The 26389-nt window shown below is 36.7% G+C and overlaps 1 pseudogene across 1 annotated transcript; it reads left to right on the forward strand.

Annotated features, from left to right (window-relative positions):
• Positions 1 to 20122: 20122 nt before the first annotated feature.
• LOC311168879 (large ribosomal subunit protein uL30-like) lies at positions 20123 to 20688 on the forward strand (annotated as a pseudogene). The gene has a single exon. The product of its transcript is annotated as a large ribosomal subunit protein uL30-like (transcript).
• The last annotated feature ends 5701 nt before the right edge of the window (positions 20689 to 26389 follow it).

A 26389-nucleotide genomic window follows, 5' to 3' on the forward strand; every position in this document is an offset into this window, starting at 1 on the left:
AGACACTTTTCCAAAGAGGAAATGCAAATGTTCAACAGGCATATGAAAAAATGCTCAACATCTCTTGTAATCAGGGAAATGCAAATCAAAATCACAATGAGATACCACCTTATGCCAGTGAGAATGGCACATATTAAAAAAAAAAACAAACTAGTAATAACAAATGTTGGCGAGGATGTGGAGAAAAAGAAACTGTACTACACTGCTGGTGGGAATGCAAACCGGTCCAACCACTATGGAAAGTTGTATGGAGATTCCATAAACCACTAAAAATGGAGCTTCCACATAGTCCAGCAATTCCACTCCTAGGAATCTACCCAAAGGACACAAAAACATTAATTCAAAAGGACACCTGCACCCCTGTGTTTATTTCAGCACTATTTACAATAGGTAAGCTATGGGAATAATCCAAATGCCCAAAAATAGATGACTGGATCAAGATGTGACACAATGGAATATAACTCAGCAATCAAAAAAGACAAACTCATGCCATTCACAGCAACATGGATGGAGCTGGAAGGGATTATGTTCAGTGAAATAAAACAGAAAGAAAAAGAAAAATATCAGATGTTTTTCACTTATAGGAGGAATATAGAGGAAACATAAGGGATCAGGAGGATAAAATAATCATAAATTATAAGTCAAAATCAACAGGCAACTATAAATCAGAGACATTCTGCAGTGGAGGAGGAGGGTGAATGATCAAAACAGGGGTGGGAGGAGCACAAGGGACTATGGGACGGGACAAGGGTGAATTGGTGGTGGGAATTCCACGGGGACTACACCTGAGAGGAGAAAGCATACAATGTACAAGAATGATGTAAATATATATATAAAATTAAAAAAACTGACAAAAAAGGGGCTTACCTGGTGGTGCAGGGGTTAAAGTCTCAGTGCTTTCAAGCCATCACCAGCCACTACGGCATGAGTTTGATTCCGGCCAGAGAGCTAACCCACATGGCATAGCAGACCTCTTCTGTCTTGCCTGCTGCTCTCTTCAGCAGTGTATTTCAGTTAATTGGCCTATTCTGTTCCCCACTCTGTCTTTGGTGAATCCTCTCATCACCTCCCCTATACCCCTGACGTATAACCCAGTTCTTGTATGCATAAATAAATAAAATAAATCTAAAAAAACTGACAAAAAATAGAAGAAAAACTTCTACATTTAAGTTTTACATATCCAGGGCAGTCTCCACGTGAAAATAAAGACCCAAAGAAGAGTCCAGTGCAAGAAACTTCTATAACTTTTAGGGAAAAAAACATAATTGTGAACAATTGACAAGGCAGAAATTAGGATGATGGGTAGTAAATGGTGAAGAAGTAACTAAGAAGGTAAGGACTAATTTAACGAGGTTTGTTTGCACCAATTTCTCTACCCCAAAGTTCCCCATCTGCGGTCATAAGAACATCTTCCTTCCTGCTGGTACAGGGAAGATACCTTTCACATGAGAGTTTAATCTGCTTTCAGAAAGGAGGGTTGGAGTGTTCTTGCACCTGCAGTTTAAGTGCCTTTAATTCAAAATAATCAGTATGCCAAGGTGGCTTATTTTAGTGTGATATATGTTTTTGTTCTTTGTTATTTAAAAGAATTACTAGATTTACATGTATCAATAAGTAAATATATATTGGGTTTGATTAAGTGAAAAGAATTTTGTAGTGTCAGGAAGGGACACAGTGCAGGTTTTCTAGGATCCCATGCAGACAGGGTAAAGGAGGAGTTCTGGAGCTCTCAGGGGTTTTGCAGGTCTTTTATTGGGGTTCACCAGGCATATGGCAGGCAGGGGTGTTGGGGTGCCAGGAGGCTTGCAGGCCTCCCAACCTCCAGCAAGTCTTCACTCTGTGGTTTCTCCAGACTTCTCTCGGCTTCTGCTTCTCTTGCTTCTCGCTTGGCTTCTGCTCGGCTTCTACTGGCGTCCCCATGACACCACCCTTAAAAGCACAGTCTTAGCCCAGGTGAATCCCACCTACCTATGCCCACACCCTACTCCAGGTGCCCGCCATCAGGCATGCATTTAGGAACACAAGGATCCATCATCTATCCTGGTGGTAGGAGGGCAGAAAAGCCTGACATTTTTTTCTTTGCCATACAAATTTTAACAAATGATTCCATGAAAAAAATAAAGGTAGGGAATAAATATATTTGGATATTCATTTGTGAAAGTTCAGGTGAGCAAAAATCAAAGTGTTAAAAACAAAAACACACAATAGTGTCATTAGTTTCCTAGGGTGTGCTCTTAACCACCTTGGATGTTAATAATCTATCCAGAAGAGTATCAAGAGCATAGCAAAGGCAGAGATATTCCAGTTGCTACAACTATGCTAGTAGTTCAATACTCTTAAAATAATGGATTTTGACTTTTACTTAAGCAGAAACCAAGCACAATTTGAGAGAAGATAGGATGAAGACTCTATTGTTCCAAGCAATTTAGCTCTGTCTCAGATTTATTAATCTCCTTCCCCTACAAAAAAGTTATGATTTTACCTAGTCTACCCTCTACAGTACTAACTTTAAAGAGTAACTCTACTCCTTGTGATATATTCTGCAAGAACATACTCATTCTCTGAAAGAAATTCCAGAAAACAGGGCCTCCCTGGTGGCAATGCGGGTTGAGCGCAGTGCTTTGAAGCTGTCCGCAGCCTCTGCAATCCAGGTTTGATTCCCGGCCGGCCAGGTAGATACCCACATTGGCGCGGCAGACCTCTCCTGTCTCACCCACTGCTCCCCTCGGCAGTGTCTTCGGTCCATCTGCCTGTTCTGCTCCCTGCTCTGTCTCTGGTGAATCCTCTCACCCTCCCACACCTCTGGCATGTACCTCCATATTTATATAAATAAATAAAACTTTTAAAAAATTCTAGAAAACATAATTTTCTCCAACATATTAAATTTCCATGATGTTTTTCCACCTGAAGGTTGTTCAACTCCACCTATAGTTAAGTACACAGAGTGACTGCCTGTCCTACTGTTTAGTGTCTGTTTGCCTTCAACCACTTATTGAATATATTTTAAAGATTTTCATTCACTTAATGACCACTCCATCACAGTTTAGCTATAAATTGTTAATCAAGTTGAATCAAATGGAGCTCTTAGAATTAAGATAAATATCATTCATTTCCTTAGAAGGTATGCATTTTGCATAGACTTTTCAAGATGACACTGGAAGACATTTATGCTGGCCCTAACTATCTTTTAATACTGTATTTTAAATCCAGGAATTCACAAAAGTTGTTTTTTTTTTTTTTTCTGAAACTAAGCAACAACTTCCACCTTTAGCTGCTAATTGATTGCAACATGAGCGGGGGCAGAGTAAAGATCAATTATCACACAGTGGTACCCATAACATACAGGTGACTGCAATTAAGAACCTCTAAAAAGCAGATTCAGTCAGTTTCCTTCTGACAGAGGATGAGAGGATGAAATCTTCCTTCCCAGACCATGTATAATTAGACTTAAAAAGTGACCTAAGTGAGGTGAGGCATTAGTTGAGTTTAATAGATAGTCTTCAGAATTTAAAACTTGCTTCATTTCATTTACTAAATTCCCTGGTTCTTTGAAAACTTTAGTTATCTTCCAACACAATAGTATAATCAAACACATAAGCAATTTCAGAGACACAGTGAAAAAAAGATATTTCCCAATTTTTATAAATATTCTCCCAAATTTTTCTCATTACCTACCATAGTTGGACCTCTAATGCCTGCTCTCGAAGGCCAATGATTTATTTTTATTATTTTTCTTAGTATTTTTTCCTTTATACAAACTATTTTATTTAATTCTAATAATAACGACATACAAAATAGGGATAGCATCCTACAATAGAGTACAATGATGTTAACTTATTTTTTTGGTATATATAATTTTTTAATTAAATTTTAAATTTTCTTACATCATTGTTCACTTTTGTACAGTATTTTATTTCTCCCCCCAGGTCTATTCCCATAAATCTCCCACCACTGTGGCACCTATGAACTGTCACCACAGTACACAGTACTGTTCCCCTGTTTTAATTCCTCTTCCTCCCTCTCCCCTGAAAAGGCTAATAATTAATCTAGTGAGTAATTATACTCTTAAAAAGAAACTTTACTGGAACTCTAAATGGGGGCATGGGAACTCTAATCCAAAAATAAAATATAGGTGGCGCAGGGGTTAAGACACAACCTATGAAGCTATCTGCAGCCACTGCAGCATAATTTCGATCCCCAGCCAGGGAGATACCCACATGATGCAGCAGACCTCTCCTGACTCGTGCACTGTTCCCCTCAGCAGTGTATTTCAGGAGATCTGCCTTTAGTATGAAAGTTCATACTAAAAGGAATTTATTTGTTTGATATAAACAAAGGACTAACTTTAGCTTTCTCACCTTTATATATAGAAAAACACAGAAAAGTAAATATAATTATAGTAAATGAATGCAGTTTATGGCAAACAAATATTTGTATTCAAACATTGAGTGTGAAATCTGAGAACCTTATGATCAGTATTATAGAGTAAACTTAAGTCACCAAATACTAAATTTACTACTAAATACTAAATTTACAATACTACAAAATACTAAGTTTAATACTAAAATTATTTAGTATTTTTATGAATGAAAGTTTAATAGAAAGATATGGTCACTTGTATTATTTTATTTGAAAGAGAAGCATAAACAGAAGCAGAAAAATGATGGGAGAAACTCCAGAAAGTTAATTTTACACAGAAATAAACATTTTTCTATATAACCTCCATTTTCTTGATCGTGGGGTTTATAAAATTTTCCATAAATTCCCAGATCTGGAGATGTTTGACTTGTGGATTGACAAAGAGAATGGGCAAATGTGTTAAGTTTAGCTAAGACAGAGGAACTGGGCATATGTAATGCTATAGTTTAGTGAGAAGTCATCAACCAAAATAATAAAGTAGTGACCTCTGATTCTAGTAGTCCTCCCTGTGCCTACTGTATTCATCAAGGCCAGGAATTGGTTAGAAGACTAGAGATAGCAGAGTAACAGATTCATTTAATATTCATTCCACAATTTCTTATTATCCATTGACAATGTGCTTGCTACTCTGAGGGGGCACTGTGTATACAGTGGAGGACAAAATGCATGTGATCCCCCTTTCTCAAGGTTTTGATAGTCTAGTAAGGGGAAACTATAGAGCTCTGTCTTATGTTGTGTCACTTAGAAACAATACCTGAGATCAGGACTCTTACTCAAGTGACTTACTAAGGAAGTGCTCTCAGGAAAACTGGAGGAAGGGAATCAGGATAAGCAGAGAAAAAAGGCTAATAAACAAGAATGGGACTTTAGTTGGAGACTGACTTGAACCTGGCCCTATGAGGTCTGTGGACCATGAATTACATCACTGAGTTGGCCCTACAGTGAGTTGAGGAGGCACACTTATTGTTATCTTGGTGAGTAAGTAGGTGAGGGCCACCTGCACCAGTGGGTGACAGAAAGGGCATTTTTTTTTTTTTGAATGATAGCCAAGTTGAGTCCAGAATGTTGTATAGTATTTACCTTGAAAAAGCAAAGAAACCAGATATTCAAGGAAGTGAAAGAGTTCAGTGATCACCAGGTATCATGAGAAGACAGTGCCAGAAGAGTAGAGAAAGACAGTTTACAGATTGTGTAGAATCATGCAGGCCTCGTTGTAAGTGTTGCTTTTTATCCTAAGAGCAAAGGGCATCTTTCAAGCATCCTAAAAGCAGGGGAAGCACTTAATCAATTATGCATATTTAAAAGATCACTGGAGAAAAACAATCAGAGATTGTTAAAAGGAGTTGGGAGTATCAGTCAAGTGATAATTATAAGAATCTAGAATGGAGTGGTGGTTTGAACTGGAACTGTGTTAGTGCACATGAATAAATATAACTAGAATCAAGAGATAATCACAGGTTAAACTGACAGGACATGTTTATGGATGGATGCCATAAAGTATATATTGAGGTATAAAATACCATATGTGTCAGCTATCTTGTATTATTTTCTTTAGTTATGCTGCACTACCCAGATACTGGCAAGGATAAGGAGAACATTTAGGCTCAATCAGAGTAAATGATTGGGCCAGATGCAATAAAGAGGTAAAAGTGCAAGGAAGTTGAAGTCACTGGTGAGAGAGTTAATGAAACAGCAGGCCATAGAATCCAAATTGGACCAAAATATCATGAAAAAGAGATAGGATTAGAGATAGCAATGGAATGGAAATGCTGGCCAGGGAGCATAGAGACTTGTCCTACTTACAATATAGTATTAGCTTCATTGTATTAGTTGTGAAGCTATCCTAATAAAATAATTTTTTTAAAGATTTATTTATTTGTTTATTTATACAAGCACTGGGTACAGTCAGAAGCGTGGGAGGGTGAGAGAATTCACCAGAGCCAGAGCGGGGAGCAGAGCAGGCTGACTGACAAAGTACACTGCTGAGGGGAGCAGCGGGTGGCAGGAGAGGTCTGCGCGCCATGTGGGACCCTCCTCCGGTGGCCGGGGAGCAGCCGTGGATCGAACTGGCGCTGCAGAGGCTGCGGGCAGCTTCGCAACCCAGCACTCAACCGCTGCACCACCGGGGAGGCCCCTAATTAAATAAATTTAATAGCAATAAGTTTCTGGAAGAAACATATGAAGCTAACTTTTCAAAGGAGGAAAAAATTCTGGTTATCCACCACCAGGGGAGATGTGATTCCACAATGCATTGTGAATACTCAAAGCAAATACATCAGTGAGGAAATGGACAGAAAAGCCATGTATACTATCAATAGTTAGGTCTTACTTAACATGTTCATTATAGCACTTGTTTGAACTATGGAGTGAATTCTACATCTCAACACTAAAACAAAGAAAAAACTGGAAAACCAGTAGCGACACACAAGAGGGAATGTTGGGTTGTGCCAGGGTATGAATTCTGGAGTCACGGTGATCTCCAAGTGTTTGAGCCACTTGGATAATTGCTGCAATTATTCATTTTTTAATGTGCACACATACCTTTGTATGTTTTGTGTACATTTTGGAGTTCCTGAATTCTACCACTGTCAAGTAAATGGATATAAGAGTGATACTAAGAAGAGAAATGGCAGTGAGTTCTCTGAAATGGCTTGGAACTGCTTGATTGATGGCCCCAACTGGCATTGTGGATCTTGGATGCAGGAAAAACGCAGCTGGGTAGACCATGGAGTAGATCAAAGGTGGGAATGCCTATTTTTGTTTTAATGTTGTGAAAATTTCCTGATCCAAGAACCACATGTATTTTGACATAGAAAAGTGAAAGGCCCTCAGTTCAGAAGTTCCTCTGAAGGACTGCTTATTAGTGAATCAGTGGAAATGAATGCGCTCAGATTTTTTCAAAAATCATATAAAATTGCAATATTAATTTAGTAAGTCTAAAAATACATTCAATGCAAGTGGAATGGATTTTAAAAGTTCCTATACCAAATCTTTACTTTGGAAAAGAAACAACATGCTGTTTAAAGCAATACTAAGTTGTTGTTCTGCAGTTCCTAAAGGTGGTTACAAGTATGTCAAGATTATATTTGGGGTTCCAGAAGCAGATCTTATCTCATTATCTGCATTTTCTATTTTTTTCTGGTCTGGGACTATCTCTGCAGTAATTCTAGCTATGAACATATAATGTAAGAAAATATGGTAAGACTATGATCTGTTCTACTATTATATATTCTTTGTAAAGGTAGCAGTGCTACATTAACCACTTTATGTCCCTTTTCCCAAACAGAACATCAAATCTTTCCAAATTTTTGCCTTAAATATCTCTTCTTGTAGCCAAGAAAAGCTGCAAAACTCTGCTGACAATACCTCTATTTATCTAAATCCAAAACAGGGTTCGCTTTATCATAATCTCCTGCAACTGGATGCGCCACCATTCCCCAGTATCCATTCAAGCAGGAACTGAGATTGTTGAGCTGTTGAGTTTTGTATTAAACTATGACGTCAGGTTGCCAGGATCGATATGGAAAGGACGAACCTCCAGCAACTGAATACAACAGAACTTTCTACTCCACAGTGTTTCCCTTATCGTTTGAGCAAGTAGCCTACAGTTGATAGAATCACCAATGTAGCTTCCTGTCTCATTTATTTTTAGAGGGTCATTATTTTTACGAGCATTTATTATTTTTTTGACAGTGTTTTAGATTCCTAGTGAATGCCAGTTTCTGGCAAAAAAAGTAAAAAAGTTCAAGAAGATCAATGCACTCTTAAAAAGCTTCTGAAAATGTGGTCACTTTTTCTGTGATCTACATAATATTTAGCGAAGTAATTATAACACTGTGAGGGTATCAGTGGGGGTGGACCTTTAATGCATGACAGACAAATGCCTTAGTAATGTTAGTATATACCATACCTATAAATTAATGGGTATGTTTTAAAAGTGATTTGCTTTTAATTTGAATACATTACTACTAGAGCAATGTATAGTTAAAAGAGTTTTACCTATAGTACATTATTTAGGTTGGAGATTTAAAGCTATGTGGCAAATGAGTTTCTCATTTTCTTAACAGAAGGTTAGTTCAGGCTTTTAAATGCTATCACAGGTTGGCAGCCAGCAGATCTCTGGTTGGCCTCCTCTATTCTTTCAATTTGTTAGATGCTACCTGCTACCAGCTTCAATATCCAGGCTTGCCAGCTGCTTGCATGTATTCTGGGTAGGCTCATGCAACGCAGCTATTATGTACAATTATATAACCATTCCCGGTCACTAAAATCTAACATTACCTAGAATAACAAAGGCAAATAGGTTCAAACTTTTCCATTCCATGATGTACTAATGTGTAAAATGGTTTTAATAAAGGTTTCATGTCAAATTTATTAGGTGATTGTGAAGAAAATAAAACTTTACCCAGCCTAAAATCAGAATTGTTTGCCTCTCCCTCACAGTGTGAATATGAATATTCTGCTGAAAACTAGGGTAGCTGTTGCTCGCTGTTACTCCTGTTTTCCAGGCCTGGGAACAGATGGTGCACCACCTGACTCAGAATAGTCTAATGTAAGATTCATTGTGCTTCACAGGAAATCAAAGATCAAGCAATATTACAGAAGGTGACGCAGCACCTCAGCAACCAGTAACCCAGTATGATACAGTCAAGAGGCAAAGGGAGAGGGGACAAGAGTAAGAAATTCAGAGGAAACAAAAAAGAAAACAGAGAGAGAGAGAGAGAGAAGTCAGTTTACTTGGAAAAGAGAACTTTCAGCCATTAAAAATGTGTATTTGAAAATATAATCAGGGCCTCCCCGGTGGCGCAGCGGTTGAGCGCTGGGTTGCGAAGCTGCCCGCGGCCTCTGCGGCGCCGGTTCGATCCCCGGCTGCTCCCCGGCCACCGGAGGAGGGTCCCACATGGCGCGCAGACCTCTCCTGCCGCCCGCTGCTCCCCTCAGCAGTGTACTTCTGTCCTTCTGCCTGCTCTGCTCCCCGCTCTGGCTCTGGTGAATTCTCTCACCCTCCCGCGCTTCTGACTGTACCCAGTGCATGTATAAACAAAAACAAACAAATAAAAAAAAAAGAAAGAAAAAAAAAAACATGCCTCTATATAAAAAAAAAAAAAAATTAAAAAAAAAAAAAAGAAAATATAATCAAACTCCATCCTAAATGTTGAAGTCAAGACAATAGTGACTTTCTGTCCAAAGGACTTTAGTTATCCATTCATTGTCAACCCTAAAAGATTGCTCAAATATCCTTCAAAAATGTCTTTAATTAAAATCACCTTTAAGGCACAATAGTGGAGAATGATAGTGACAAGTATATTAAATTTAACTTTACCAAAACTTTGGAGAAGGGACCTACTACAGAATAACTTGTATTACATGGAATAAGGTGTTCTCATAGTTGCCTGAAAATGATAACAAATGCAGAGGCAATAGAATCTTCAAAGCCATCCTCCACTTAACCCAGAAAAGGAATTGAAAAACTGTCATCTGTAGATCAAATATGGCCTCTTGCCGGTTTCTTAAATAACATTTCATTGGAACACAGCCATATGCATTTGTTTACTATCTATGACCACTTTCAAAAGACATTATCAGAAATGCATTGTTACAATAGAGTGCATGTGGACCACGAGGTCTGAAATATTTGTCAGTTGACTCTATACAGAGAAAGTTTGCTGATTTATGGTACAAAACATATTTCGCACTTATAATCTATATATCAACATGAACTTTCACCCAAACCAAGAAGTCAGTGAAGACCCATATAATAAGAGCATCCTACATATTTGATTCACTTTTCCTTGTCTAGAAAGAAACCAGTTCCCATGGGTATAAGTCCCTTGTCCACTGGAGATGACACTATTGCTCTGGCTTCTGCATCCAGCACACACCATCAGGAGTTCAAATGAACATTAGCAGAAAAGACATTACTATGGCTTCTTCATACCTGAATGTCAACTTCAAATTCCTTTATGTACACCAACATATATATAATATCTTTGGGCAACTATATGCTAATTTGTAGCCTTTCTACCCTTATGCTGCTAAATCTAGTTCAATCATTTGTTTCTGTCAGGTTGTCTCAACAAAAAAAAATGTTTCAGGCCCTAGACAAAAACCACGTGAGGATGTATTCCTAACCTTGTTATCTCTATAACTGGTTGTAACACAGACTCACCCCCAGAGACAGAGTGGCATTAAAGTGCAGTCAAGACATTTACAAATAAATTACTGCCTGAAAAAATCATAATAAGTGAAACAGCATTTCATCCACAAAGAGCACACTTGAAAATCCGTTATCAAAGTCAATTTGCTATTTCCACCCTACATTAGCCTAATACGATGCACACGAGGCACAGTCGGTGGTGTTCCAGCACAGACTTTCCAAAAAATAAGCCTTTAAGGATTTCAAAATATCTGAGAAACTGCATTACTGGTCAAGATAATGGCATTTTTATAACAAATGAAAAATAGCAGCTGAAATGCACAAGGGCATGAGATTGGGCATGAACAATCTGGTTCCAATACAATTCCACCATCTGCCACTTCATGCATCATTCTGAAGCAGGTCAGGGCTTTACCTATTTTATGTTTTAAATCAGCATCATCTAGAAGGACATCCGCGAGACAGAGGGATACCTTTTCTTACAGCCCTTCTCTATTATTGCATTGATAATGAGAATACTTCCCTCTGTGCTGACAACCAATCTTTCCCTCAACCCAAAAGACAGTTCTCCCAGAAAAACAAGATCTTGATAGACAGATAGGTGATTTCTGTCCTTGGAAATTCTAAGGACAGTTTCATCCTACAGAAAACCTTTATACATTAGAACAAAGAAAAAGTGAAAAAAAATTAATTGGATCACGGGTAGTATATGTATTTTCCTCTGTGAGTTCCACATTCACTCATGTTAGGTAATAAGAGTATCAAAAATCATTGAAAAAACTGGTTAACTTCCTTATTACTTTTTTAAACCTTTTCAGCATATCTAATAAAAATCGAAGTGACTCCTGTACTGCTTCTATGGAATTAGGACTGGTATTAAGGGAGTTTTGTTGCCAATAAGAATCACACTGTCATGAATGGTCACTTTAATAATATGCTCCATGACTTACATTTTACCGTCAATTTTTTGTGTCAAATATTACAGACTAAAAATAAGGAAAAGAAAAAATATAAGAAAAGGTAAAATTTTTAAAATATCCTTTGAAAGTTAATAATTGCACTCTTTTATTCATTGACCTAATTAAAATGCAGAAACAAATCTGTAAGATAGCTTCAGCTCCACTATCCTTGCTGAAGTGGGCATTGCATATTCAAAGATTTTTACTTTCTTTCTCAGAAGAATCACAGTCTGTGTACTTATCAGGTAGGTCTTCCAAGACCTTCAAGGATATAATCCGATAGCAAACTTCTAAATAAGATAAATTACAATTCAACTTGTCCATCAATATTGTCCTTTATAAGAAAATAACTATTGAACTTATTAATGTCATTGGAGATAAATGAAAAGAACTATACTAATTAATCTCCATGAATTTAGATGACGATCTCAATTACATTACAATTTCATCTCAAATTTGAGCCTACTAAACTGCTATTAATTTACCTAGCAAAAGTAAAGAACAAACAATATAGATTATGGTTTTCATATAGAATTTAATCTTTGATTCCTCAAATTTAAACACACATACGTTTAATTTGTGCCTTTTATAGAATTTTGCACAAATATTTTCTATTTACCCAATAACAGCATGCAAAGATAACTTCTAATATAATAAAGAGGGACTAATTATACAAAAGTTGGGAGGAAAATTAATCCACGAGGGAAAAATCACTTAGTTTCACTTTCATAGCCCCACATCGAATAAAACAAGGCAGGATACTCATGAAAATCAGTATTAGTATTTCTCATCTTATGTTGGTATGTTTTCAGATTGTCCACAACTTAGCTCAATAAATAAAGGAATTAATTCATTCAACAAACATTTACTTTTCTTTAAGATTTATTTATTTATGCATACAAGAACAGGGGTACAGGCCAGAGGTGTGGGGGGTGAGAGGATATACCAGAGAGAGAATGGGGAACAGAACAGGCAGAGTGACTGAAATACACTGCTGAGGTGAGCAGCCGGCAGACGGGAGAGGTTTACTTCACCATGTGGGTTTCTCTCTGACTGGCCTGGGATCGAACTCATGCTACATAGGCTGCAGATTGCTTCACAGCATGGTTCTTAAACCCTTGTGCCACCAGGGAGGCCCTCAAACATTTACTCTTAATACTCTGCTACATTCAATGGGGAACAGGAGATTATTTGCTATGAAAGACATCTGAAAGAGACAACTTAGTTGAGTTCTTAGGAATCAGTTAGTTCTTGGGTGGGAAAGAGGTGTCTTCTGAATAGTAAGAACAAAGACACAGTCAGAGGAACTAAGTAGTATCTCACAAAAGTACAATTTGTCTTATTGAAGCAAAAAGTACAAGGCATTGGATAGTCAGAGGTATGACTGAGAAGTAGGCAAAGGCCAGATAAGAGAGATTTTGCTCTAAATTAAGAAGGCTGGGATGCAGCTCCACAAGAAGAAATCTAAAGATTTTTAACTGAGAGTGTTAATGTATAAATCTGCATTTCTAAAGGCTCATTCTAGCACCTGGGGTGAAGCTAGATTTGTCCGGGATAAGAATGAAGAAAGGAGGTCAATTAAAAACAAATAAAGAACAAGCAGTCAAATCAAAGATAATGAGGACATGAACTGAGGTGATGACCATATGAGTGGATTAGAGAGAATAAATGGGGATTTAAAAAGAAGCAGTATTCTGAAATTAATTATAAATGCATGGTGGCAAGGGAGAGGAGTAAACTACTTACAAATTTCTATACAAGTTTCCTAGCCATGATACCATGATCAAAACAAAAATTATGGAATGAGGAGAGAAATTTGATAGGGGAAGATAAATTTGGTTTTGATATATTATAGGTAAATTTCCTATGGCTATTATTTGGTGGTACCCATAAGGCTTTAAGATACATATGCCTATCCATTTAAGGATCATTTGGAGGATCAAACTATATGAGTAGATGATATATTCTAATGAGCATGAGGAACAGAGGTGGAAGAGAAGATGATTAAGACAACAAAGAAAAAAAAGAAGAGTAGAATACCAATAAGAATATCCGATCACAAAAGCCAAGAGAATAGATAATAGTAGGATCAATAATGGCAAACATAGCAGAGAGGACCAAAAAATATGGAAAGGTCTCAGTTGACAGATAGGAAGAACTAGAAACTATGTTATAGTGGATCAAGGACTAAATGAGAAGTAACATGAAATATTATGGTCAGACAAAACAATTTGGCAGATTCTCAAATATCAGGAAGGAGAAAATAAAGCCCAACATCATTTCTAGTTATCTTATCAGAGGCCAGGTACTATGTTCAATTTTTCCAGACCTATAACTTTGTGCATAATGCATATTTGATAAGAAACTGGATTTTGAAAGGTGGAAAAATACCAACATTAGAGGCTTATGAAATGTGATACACACACACACACACACACACACACACACACACACACTGGAATACTACTCTGTGATTAAAAAGATAAATTCATGCCAATTTATAGCGATATGGAAAGAGCTTGAAAGGATAATGCTAAGTGAAGTGAGGAGAAAGATAAATACCAGATGGTGTCACTAATCTGTGGAAAAGTAACTAAATTAATGGGCAGATAAAGGCAAGATGAAAAACTCACCCTTCAAAGTTGACTACTGAACTGAGACACCAAGGGGAGAGGTGTGGAGTGGGAGGAAAACAGGGAGGGAAAGAGGCAAAAAGGTATATCGTGGTAATACCTGATGGGGGTACCCCAATATTACTCAGTTAAAAATTAATTTAAAAATTCTATTTAATTGAAAAAGACCCAAATAATAATGACAATGAAAAGGTAGACGTGAAATATATAGGCAGGGTGATTAATGGTCACATTATAACTTTTGAGTTTTTTGAAGGTTAGTCTCCAAGACAACAACCTCACAAATGTCCAATTTCTGTCTGTCCTTCAGTGTAGTAAGAAGTACTTCATGTTTATATAAAAGACAGCACACTGCTTACTTTCAGGTCATGTGACATTTAAATGAAAGGCTAGTAGTTATCAAGCTACCTTATATTCTGAGCAAATGTATTCTCTAAAATGTGACCATAAATTATGAGTCACCCTATTTTTTTGTTGGAGAGTAGTAGACCATAATAGTTCAAAATCTGATTCATAGACAAAAACTGCTTCCTTAAAAAAAAGGCAATTTCACAAAGCCACAGATAAAGTTCAGATGATTCAATTACCAAACTCAACTTTTAGCAAAACTTTTATTCTTCCCCTCACTCTGATCAGAATATATTACTGGAGCAAAGCAATTTGCACTTTGCAACTTAAAAGAGAATAGAAAGGACTAGACTTGCCAAAAGACACTTGGGCAATTGTCAGAGGCAGATTGTTTATTCTACCTAGAGGTTTATTATTATTTTCCTAGTATTCTGCTAACATCAAGCAAAAGTGCCCACAGAATTTGATGGGTTTTTTAAAAGGTGGAATTTAAAATATTATAAATCCATAAACTACCAAGTTGCCTGACAGGTCAGACAAGTAGAAAGTTCATATAACTTCATTAGCAGGGAACATACTTCATTTCCACCAACTCCAGAACTCTGTGGCCAAAAGCACAACCTGAAGATATTTTCTTAATTTTTTTTCTATATTTGTTGTGAAGCCCTAAAATCAAGTAATTTAGTGCTGGACTGACATAAACAGACAATATCAATGTCTGAACCAAGAATCAATATTGGCACCACAACTCATGATCCTGTTGTTTTTCAATTTCAAATTGACAAGAATATTACAAGTTCACTAATGAAAGTTATAGTCACAGAAGTCCTGTGAAACAAACAAAAAAAAGTGTTTCCCCTATAATAATAGATAATGTGAAGAAATCAAATAAGTTCATGTTATCTTTCTTACTGTGAGATAATTTGCCCAAGCTGTAAACCTGAGAAGCATCAGCATTGGTTTTCTAAGTAGCTGTAACAAAGTTCTACAACTGGATTGTCAGAACCACACAGAAATTTATTATCTCACAGCTCTAGAAGCTGAAGTCTAAGACTTATAGCAGGGTTGGCTCCTATTGAAAACTAGGACAGAGGATCTATTTCATGGCTCTCTCTTAGATTCTGAAGGGTTGGGCAGTCTTTGGCTTGTAGACATAATATCATAATAGCTGCCCTAGTGTTCCAAGAGTTTCTCTCTACATATTGTTTTAATGAAGACAGCGGTCATATTGGATTTGATGCCCACCTACTCCAGCATGACCTCATCTAAGCTAAATACATCCAATGACCTTATTTCTAAATAAAAATCGCATTCCAATATACATATTAATTTGGGAGGAAACAATATTCAACCGGTAACAACATTCTAGGTTGTTCCATCTTCCCACATACTACTATTTCAAAGTCCAGTGTCACCCACCTTCAAATATTTCTTGTTTTGAAGCTATTCTATCCAGATCCGCTGCTATTGCCCTTGTAGAGTCATATTGCATCGTCATTCAACTGTGATTCCACAATCACAGGAAATATAACCATTTTTTTCTCTATGTATGCCCAATGATTAGTCTTGTGTTGGTTAGCTCTGAATACCTATTTAATAAATTTTAAGAGACTCCTTAAAATTTATTTATTAAAATTTATTTATTAAAATTTATTTCAAATGAGATTTCTCCTGTTTTAAAACTTAACCTCCACTTCAAACCATTCACATCACTGACAACAGAAAGATCTTTGAAATATTTTACCATGCTCAAAAAATTTTAAGGGCTTCTTATGAGTTGCAACACATGAATCTAAATCCCTTTTCTGGCTCACAAGGAACTTCATGCTTGTTTCACCTTATCCTTTCGGCCCTGTCTCCTCAACTTCCTCTCCTACCCCTTATTCAACCAATTCAATAATTATAACTCTTTGAAAGTCTCATTACCCTATACCTGCATGTCTTTGTAAATCTCTTTGCCTAGGATAAGTTGCTCACTCCATTAACTCAAATACAAACTACTGTGTTAAAGTCTTCATCAGTTTCTCTAGTACATCTTTTATGTCCACCTACCTTAGAACTTGTCTATTTAAATGCTTTCCATGAGAGTCTCTTTTCTGCTTCTTAATGACCAGAAACAAGGCTTCGCCCCCCCCCCCCCCCCCCCCGCCCCCTGGCCCTATGTCTTGTTTTCTCAGCACACAATACAAGGCAGGGGCAGACATTGAATAAACATTTGCAGAATAAACAAATGCATAGGAGGAGAACTATATGGCCCAATGTTCATTTACAGAGCTTATTGGGAAACCTTTGTTAGATATGTGACTTGAAAGTGATGTAGTTCTTCTAAATCAGGAGCCAGAGTCAACAGAACACAAATTTCAATAATGACCTCAATGTCAGAATTCTACCCGTCAAATCCCAGCAAGCCAGAAAGGACACAGCACCTTAGAAGCTCCCTTTGTTACTAATGCTTTACAAATATTTCCTGAGACTGAGGCAAGTAAGAAAACTCAATATACTTTGGCTTCTATTTTGTGATGCTTAGTAAAGGCCATGATTCTAACAAATCATTTGGAGATGTGGGAAAATACTATCCATTTCTTAAGTCTCACTATTTAAGCAGCAGTTACTGACTCTTGGCCCATGTAATAAAATCAAACCAATCTATTGAAATTAGCAGTAAATGGAAAATTTTTTATTTGTGTGTGCATGGTCACATGTGTGCATGTGAAGAACTATACTTCATACCCTGACCATGGATCATGAAAATTTTTCCATTTAGTTCTAATATTCAAGTCTGGAAGTTTGAGTTTACTAAGGAATATTCTGGGTTTCCATACATGCAAAGGCAATAGTATTAGCAATAAAATCTCTCCAGGGAGGTGGGGAATATGAGGATCTGTCACTGTGGGGCACAGACATTGCTACCATGAACATTTACTCTTCTATTTCTAGCTTTTGTCATTAGGGGTCATTTAATTACTGGGGCTGGTTGATTCATTTCCCATACCTCTGCATATTCATGGTGTGTGGTATATACAAGAGGATATTGCAAGCTTTGGAAATGATGACTTCTTTCCTCAAGAAGATCTCAACCTTGAGAAGAGACATAACTTCAAATAAGTAATTATGACAGAATGTGTCAAAACATTTTGCACAGTTTTGCATGCAAACTCTCAACAAGGAAAAACCAGTATCATCTCACTTGTGCAGAAAATATAAATCAGTTATCCATGAACTTTCATCATTTTTGTATGGTATCACAAGCAACACTGACAAGCGTGGATGAGAGAAAAAGATGTGGGAATTAACTGGTGATTCTGTCTGAGCTAGTCAAGGTGAGGTACTCATGGGATATTGGAGGGAAGAAGGAATTAAGGAAGCCACCATATCCCCGTCATTCTCTCACTGATTTTGATAGTGTCTTCTTTAGTAGCTATATTTCTTCCAAAGCTTTGCATGGACCAAGCAGCCCTACCATTTATACAAACTCCAGATCCCCTGTCCCTCCATACCTGGTGGTAGCAGCAGCCTACATTGGTACTAATCTCTGAATTGCCTTACTCTGGTTTCATAGCCTTACTCTGTTTGGCTTCTTAGCTCATCCATCAACTCTGTAATCCATTGTGTATTTAATTCTCCCTGTTTTAAATATTTTGTGATTTCTACTTTCCTGTTGGTCTTTGACTAATACACATAATGCAAACCAAACTAAGAATGGAAAATGTGAACCTCTCTGCTCAAATCTAGGATCTTTCTAAGTGCAAAGAATTGAGTAATAAGAAGGTAAACTGGGCCTCCCCTGGTGGCACAGCTGTTGAGCGCTGGGCTCCCGCAGCCTTTGCAGCGCCTGTTAGTTCCCCGGACGCCAGCGAGGGTCCCACAAAAAAAAAAAAAAAGAGAGAGAGAGTAAACTAACAGTTATCTCATTTCTTTTATACTCTCTTTTACTCTTTAAGATCAGCTTCTATGTGAATTTTTAACAAATCTTTTGAAAAAAAATGCTAGTAATTCCCTTTTAATTTCAAAACTTTCTATAACTTTTTACAACTAATAATAATTTCATTATCCTAATGGAAGAAACTGAATTTCATTATCCCAATTTAATAACAATATAGAGATTATAGGAAACAAAATTTAATACTAATATCAATAATAACTAAAAATTATTAATGCCTATAATAATGATAGTATAAAACAAATATGTATGATTCAGTTTTTGTTCTGAACATCTAACTGCTTTTAAATATGGCAAACACATCAATATTTTGGGTCTCAGTCCCCTCATGGGGAAACTGAAATGTCTGTATTAGAACAGTTTTCATTTTCATGATTTCATGGGTCTAAAGTTCTTTTTTTTTTTTAATGGGTTTTTTTTATGTTTTTTTTTTTTAATAGAGGCATGTTTTATTTATTTATTTGTTTGTTTTGTTTATACATGCACTAGGTACATTCAGAAGCGCGGGAGGGTGAGAGAATTCACCAGAGCCAGAGCGGGGAGCAGAGCAGGCAGAAAGACCGAAGCACACTGCTGAGGGGAGCAGCGGGCGGCAGGAGAGGTCTGCGCACCATGTGGGACCCTCCTCCCGTGTGCCGGGGAGCAGCCGGGGATCGAACCGGCGCTGCAGAGGTCGCCGGCAGCTTCGCAACCCAGCGCTCAACCACTGCGCCACCGGGGAGGCCCCCTAAAGTTCTTATTATTCATCCCTGTTACAATTTCTGTTACTTGAAACAAAAATAAAGAACAATTTAGGAAATGTTTCCTTTAAAAAGGACTAGTTTGAGGCCTTCATGTGTCCTTAGTAAATACATTTGTTGTTTAGTTGAGTTGGTTCAGGATTCAGTCACTTAATTTCTGACTCACTCATAATCCTAACTAGTATGTTGGTTTTACAAGCACATTGCTTTTTCAAATTCTCAAAGATTGTTTAATTTATATCCATAATTGACTGTTCGTTAAGGGCAGGAAGCACAAGGAACACTGATGTTGAAATGCAATAAGGAAACTAGGAGCATAATGATATAATTCTGCAAATTTTGTTCAATTTTCTCTTCATCAGATCAGAATTCTTGTGTATGTTTAGTACTTTAAAAATCAATTTGTCAAGCATAAACTAATGTAGTGATTATTAAATATGACTGATTTATGGGAAATTTTTAAAATGACACTGCATGCAATATGCTATTTGCAGATTTGCAAATAATTTGAACCTCCTCTCTTACCCAATTAGAAACAAAATGTGAAAATGAAAAAAAATAAATCAGCCAGTTTGTTTATAAAATAAAGGTCACGGATTGTAGTCATCTGATATTTTTTTCTCATAACACATTTTACAAATACATTGTTGCTTGCTTCTTTAAGAGGCTAGTGCTCATGACCCAACTTCCTCTCTTTACAGCTGATAACAGGAGGTGAAAATGAAGAAAAAAGAAGAAAATGGAGATTTCTTCTGTTGCCAGAAACCCCTAAGAAAAAGCAAAGGAATTTCATGGTGCTGAGGATCAAGTGCTGTGAAAGAAATTTGCCCAACAGATACTTCAAAAGTCAAGAAGCAAACCTATCTAAGACAACAGATCAGCGCTATCACAAGGAATATAGGCAGAGGTGAAAAATTGAGAACTGAATGGCTAGGATAGCAAGAAAAGCTAGCAACTTCTACATACTTGCAGAACCCAGGTCATAAGTCATTTGTCATCAGGATCAGAGGTATTGATGTTGTGAGCACAAAGGTCCAAAAGGTGTTGAAGTTTCTTCACCTTCACCAGATCTTCAATGGCTCCTTTGCTAAGATCAGCAAGGCTCAGTTAACATGCTGAGGATTGTGCAACCATATATTGCATGGGAGCACCCAAATCTGAAGAAAATAAATGAATTGATCTACAAACATGGTTATGGTGAAATCAATAAGAAGTGAATTTGCCCTCACAGATAACACATGATGTTTATTCTCTTGGTAAATATGAATGATGTTCATTCTCTTGGTAAATATGAGATCATTTGCACAGTGGATCTGACACATGAAATCTATACTGTTGTTAAATGTTTCAAAGAAGCAAACAACTTCTTTTGACCCTTCATGTTATCTTCTCCAGGAGGTGAAATGAAAAAAAGACCACCCATATTGTAGATGGTAGAAATGCTGGCAACAGAGAAGAGCAGGTCAACAGGTTTATTAGAAGGATGGACTAAGGTGTTTACATGATTGTTTTTGTAATCAGGTCAGTTAATAAAATGCATTATGGTCGTGGACTATGGATGTCTTGGTGGTAGGTGTGGTGTGCTGACAACATCCGAGGGGTGAGGGGTGGAGATCCTCTACTTCTAATAAACAAGCAATGCTCTAAACCAATATTACTTCCATTAAAAAAAAGTGGCTGCTTTCAAATTGAATAAATACATGAATGCATATTACAATTAAAACATATTTTAATAGATATTTGTAAAATCAAATATGATGCACTAATATATTAATACATTTATATTTCAACAGATTATCACTATCAAGATTAAATTTAAAACTTTTATTTTAAGAGATTAAAATTTATACTTATATGTATTATTTTTCTTCTTAAGATTGCATAAAATTTTTTGGTTTTGTATGATTTTTATTCAAATTAATTCAAAGATATATGTATTATATCCTCAAAATTAAGCTCTATATGTGGAATTATACAGTCTACTGGAAAATTTTTTTAAAAATGTTTTAGGTAATGCTTACTTGGGTTAAACTTTGAGATTTTTCTAGTTAAGGTTTAAAAACCCAGTGGCTTTAACCAAAGTAAACTATTCTCAAGGGAATTCTACTGTCATTATTTAAATATCAATCTCAATGATAGAACTGAAAGGAAAGAAAATAATTATCTGTAAAAATCTCTGTCTTCCACTTTCTTCCCCCATCTCTTCTCACCATCCTCTCTTCTGGGCTGTGTAATCCAGTTTTATACAGTCTAACACAAAATCAGCTCTCATGAAAACATTGATGTCATCCAAAATTTTTTATAGAAACTTTTTTCACATTTGGAAGATAATATGACTCTATTTGAGACATTTAAAGATCTGATATCTGGTATTTAGGATGTCTTTTGCACTTTTTTTCTTTTTAAAATTTATTTATATATTTTACATAATTTTTCATTTTTTTTTATGTTTGCTTTCTTTTCTCAGGTGCAATCCCCACAGAATGTCCACCACCAGTTCACCTGTGCACCATTGCCACAGTCCCTTGTGTTCCTTCCTCCTTTGTTTTGATCTCTCTCCTTTCCCCTCCCCTGCAGAATGGCTCTGAATTATATTTGTCTGATTATTTTTGTTTTGTTTTGTTATGTTTTCTACTGTTATTATTTTTTCCCTAATGCCTTATTTGGTTCCCCTATATTCCGCCTATAAGTGAAACCATCTGATGTTTTTCTTTTTCCTTCTGACTTATTTAACTGAACACAATCCCTTCTAGCTCCATGCATTTTACTGTGAATGGCATTAGTTTTTCTTTTTTTGACTGCTGAATAGTATTCCCTTGTGTATACATACCACATCTTCTTGATCCAGTTATCTATTTTGGGGCATGTGGGTTGTCTCCAAGTCTTGCCCACTATAAATAGATATTTGCACTTTTTTTCCCTAACTTTGTAAAACACAGAGACCAAAGGAAACTGAGTCCTTATCTTTAGTAGCACTAGAACTAATTTAAGTTGTGTATGGTTTATGTGCTGTGAAGTTTTCTGGCTTTGAATGTTTATGTGGAATTCATGGGGTATACAGAAGAAAAAAAGAGAATTCTCCTAAGTAGTATGTTCGCTCTTTGGATTCCAGACATTGTGTGCAAATGACAGAATACCAATGAGTATATCCTCATCACATATCTAATATTGAAGTTATCTAATATTGTGCCTCTAATGCTGATAGCCCTTCTGTCTTGAGATCACAGTTTAATCATGACTCATGGGAAACTGTCACTTTTGGAATTGAGTGGAAATGTGCTCTCTTAATTTCTGAAGAATGACAAAGAAATGCAGCTATGTATCAGAAATATTTTCCATGTAGTTGAGGTATTAGTTAGGTTTAACAGTATTTTGGATTTGATAACCATAACCAACAACTATAATCTGCAGCCCATCTATTTTAGTGAATGGATAGTAACGATGCTCCAAGAAACTGCTAGAATTGAATAGAGGGAGTGTCTGTGTTCCCCCATATATTTATAAATTAAAGTCCTAAGCCCAAATCTGATAGTATCTGGAGGTGAAATCACTGGGAGACAATCAGATTTAAGATGAGGTCATGAAAATAGAACCCACCTGAGGGGTTATTGGCCTGATAGGAAAAGGAAAAGTTCAGAGCTCTCAGTCTTGGGTGAACAAAACAAGAAGACATCTTGCAGATGGCAGGAAGAAGACTCTCATTAGAACCTAACCATGCTGGAACTCTGACTGTGAACTTCCCAGCTTCTAGAACTATGAGGAAAGAAATCCATTTTCTTTTTTTTAGATATTTAAAACTACCGACTTTTTTAAGTATTTTATTTTATATAATTCTTACATCATTTTTCATCTTTGCACAATGTATGCATTTTCATTATGGTTATATTCCCCATACAATTGCACCCCCCATATTTTGACTCTAGTCCTTCCTCTCCCTGCCTCTCCCTCCCCTCTGCCCCTGTAGTGTGTCTCTGGTTGTTGATTTTGATTTTTACTTTGTATTGATTAGTCTATTTCCTGGTCCTTTATTTAGGTTTTCTAAATTCCTGCTATGAGTGAGAACATACATTATTTTTCTTTTTCTTTCTGGCTTATTTTGCTGAGCCTGATCCCTTCTAGCTCCACCCATGTTGCTGCAAATTGCATGTGTTTATCTTTTTTGATTGTTGAGTAATATTCCATTGTGTATATGTACCACATCTTCTTGATCCAGTCATCTATTTTTGGGCATTTGGTTTGTTTCCATAGCTTAGCTATTGTTAACAGTGCTGCTATAAACATAGACGTGCAGGTGCCCTTTGGAATTAATGTTTCTGTGTCATTTGGGTAAATACCTAGGAGTGGAATTGCTGGATCATATGGAAGCTCTATCTTTAGTAGGTCAAGAAATCTCCACACAGCTCGCCATAGTGGTTGGACGAGTTTGCACTCCCACCAACAGTGCAGGAGAGTTCCTTTCTCTGAGAAATACTACATGACATGTACCTCAAAGACATCTTTATAGACACATCACCCAAAGCAGTGATAGTGAAGACAAAGATAAACAGCTGGGACTACATCAAATTAAAGAGCTTCTGCACAGAAAAAGAGACAATAACCAAAACAAAGAGAAACCTCACCAAGTGGGAGAAAATTTTTTCACACACCACTAATGATAAAGGACTGATCACAAAAATCTGCAAAGAGCTGATGAGAGTCAACACAACAAAGAAAATAATCCAGTCAAAAAATGGGCAGAAGAGCTAAAAAGAAATTTCTCTGAAGAAGAAATGCAAATGGCCAACAGGCATATGAAAAAATGTGCAACATCACTTGTAATTAGGGAAATGCAAATCAAAACTACAATGAGATACCATCTTACACCAGTAAGAATGGCACATATTAAAAAAACTAGCAACAACAAATGTTGGCGAGGTTGTGAAAAATCAAATTTTTTTTAATTTTTTTTAATAAATTTTATTGTTATATTCCCCATACAATTGCAGCCCCCCCATTCTGACCCCAATCCCTCCCCTCCTGCCCCCGCCCCCCTAAAAGTGTCTCTGGTTCATAGTTTTTTGTTGATTTTGATTTTCACTTTCTTATAGTTATTCATTTTCCTGGTCCCTTATTTAAGTTTTCTAGATTCCTGCTATGAGTGAGACCATCCGGTATTTTTCTTTTTCTTTTTGGCTTATTTCGCTGAGCATGATCCCTTCCAGCTCCATCCATGTTGCTGCAAATTGCATGTGTTTATCTTTTTTGAATGCTGAGTAATATTCCATGGTATATATGTACCACATCTTCTTGATCCAGTCATCTATTTTTGGACATTTGGGTTGTTTCCAAAGCTTAGCTATTGTAAACAGTGCTGCTATAAACATAGGGGTGCAGGTGTTCTTTGGAATTGATGTTTCTGTGTCCTTTGGGTAAATACCTAGGAGTGGAATTGCTGGATCATATGGAAGCTCTATGTTTAGTAGGTCCAGAAATCTCCACACAGCTTTCCACAGTGGTTGGACCAGTTTGCACTCCCACCAACAGTGCAGAAGAGTTCCTTTTTCTCCACACCCTCGCCAACATTTGTTGTTGCTAGTTTTTTTAATATTTGCCATTCTCACTGGTGTAAGATGCTATCTCATGGTAGTTTTGATTTGCATTTCCCTGATGACAAGTGATGTTGAACATTTTTTCATATGCCTGTTGGCCATTTGCATTTCCTCTTCAGAGAAGTTTCTTTTAAGCTCTTCTGCCCATTTTTTGACTGGATTATTTTCTTTGTTGTTGTTGAGTCTCATCAGCTCTTTGCAGATTTTTGTGATCAGTCCTTTATCATTAGTGTTGGGTGCAAAAATGTTCTCCCAGTTGGTGGGGTTTCTCTTTGTTTTTGTTATTGTCTCTTTTGCTGTGCAAAAGCTCTTTAATTTGATGTAGTCCCAGCTGTTTATCTTTGCCTTCACTATCACTGCTTTGGGTGATGTGTCTGTAAAGATGTCTTTGATGTGCAAATCACGTAGTGTTTCGCCTATATTTCCTTCTATATATTTTATGGTTTCAGGTCTTATGTCTAGTTCTTTAATCCATTTTGAGTTGATTTTTGTGTATGGTGTGAGGTAGTGGTCAAGCTTCATTCTTTTGCATGTAGCGACGCAGTTTCCCAGCACCATTTATTGAACAAACTTTCTTTGCTCCAATGCATAGTCTTTGCTCCTTTGTTAAAGATTAGTTGACCATAAATCTGTGGGTTTATTTCTGGATTTTCTATTCGATTCCATTGGTCTGTATGTCTGTTCTTGTTCCAATACCATGCAGTTTTGATGATTATGGCTTTGTAGTATAGTTTGAAGTCTGGGAGTCTGATGCCTCCATTCCCTTCTTTTTTTTTTCAGGAGAGCTTTGGCTATTCGGGGTTTTTTGTGATTCCATATGAATTTCATCAATAATTGTTCTATTTCTTTGAAGAATGACATTGAAATTTTGATTGGAATAGCATTGAATCTGTATATTGCTTTTGGAAGGATGGCCATTTTAATAATGTTTATTCTTCCAATCCATGAGCAGGGGATGTCTCTCCATTTCTTTGTGTCTTCTTCTATTTCTTTTAACAGTGTTTTATAGTTTTCTTTGTATAGGTCCTTTACCTCTTTTGTTAGATTTAACCCAAATATTTGATTTTTTTTGTTTCAATAACAAAAGGGATGGTTTTTTTGATTTCTTCTTCTTCAGATTTATTGTTTGTGTATAGGAAGGCTACTGACTTTTGCGTGTTGATTTTGTATCCTGCCACTTTACTGAACTGATTGATGAGTTGAATTAGCTTTTCTGTGGAGTTTTTGGGGTTCTCTATGTATAATATCATATCGTCTGCAAATAGTGATAGTTTGACTTCTTCTTTTCCTATTTGGATTCCTTGGATGTCTTTCTCTTGTCTTATTGCCCTGGCTAGGACTTCCAGTATTATATTGAAAAGCAGTGGTGAGAGTGGACATCCTTGTCTTGTTCCAGATCTTAATGGAATTGCTTTCAGCTCTTCACCATTGAGAATGATACTGGCTGTTGGCTTGTCATAGATGGCCTTTATGATGTTGAGGTATGTTCCTTGTATCCCAAGAATTTCAAGGGCTTTTATCATGAATGGGTGTTGCACTTTGTCGAAAGCTTTCTCAGCATCTATTGATATTATCATATGGTTTTTATATTTCTTTTTGTTGATG

Source organism: Talpa europaea, assembly GCF_964194135.1.
Source record: "Talpa europaea genome assembly, chromosome: 3".
Lineage (NCBI taxonomy): Eukaryota > Metazoa > Chordata > Mammalia > Eulipotyphla > Talpidae > Talpa > Talpa europaea.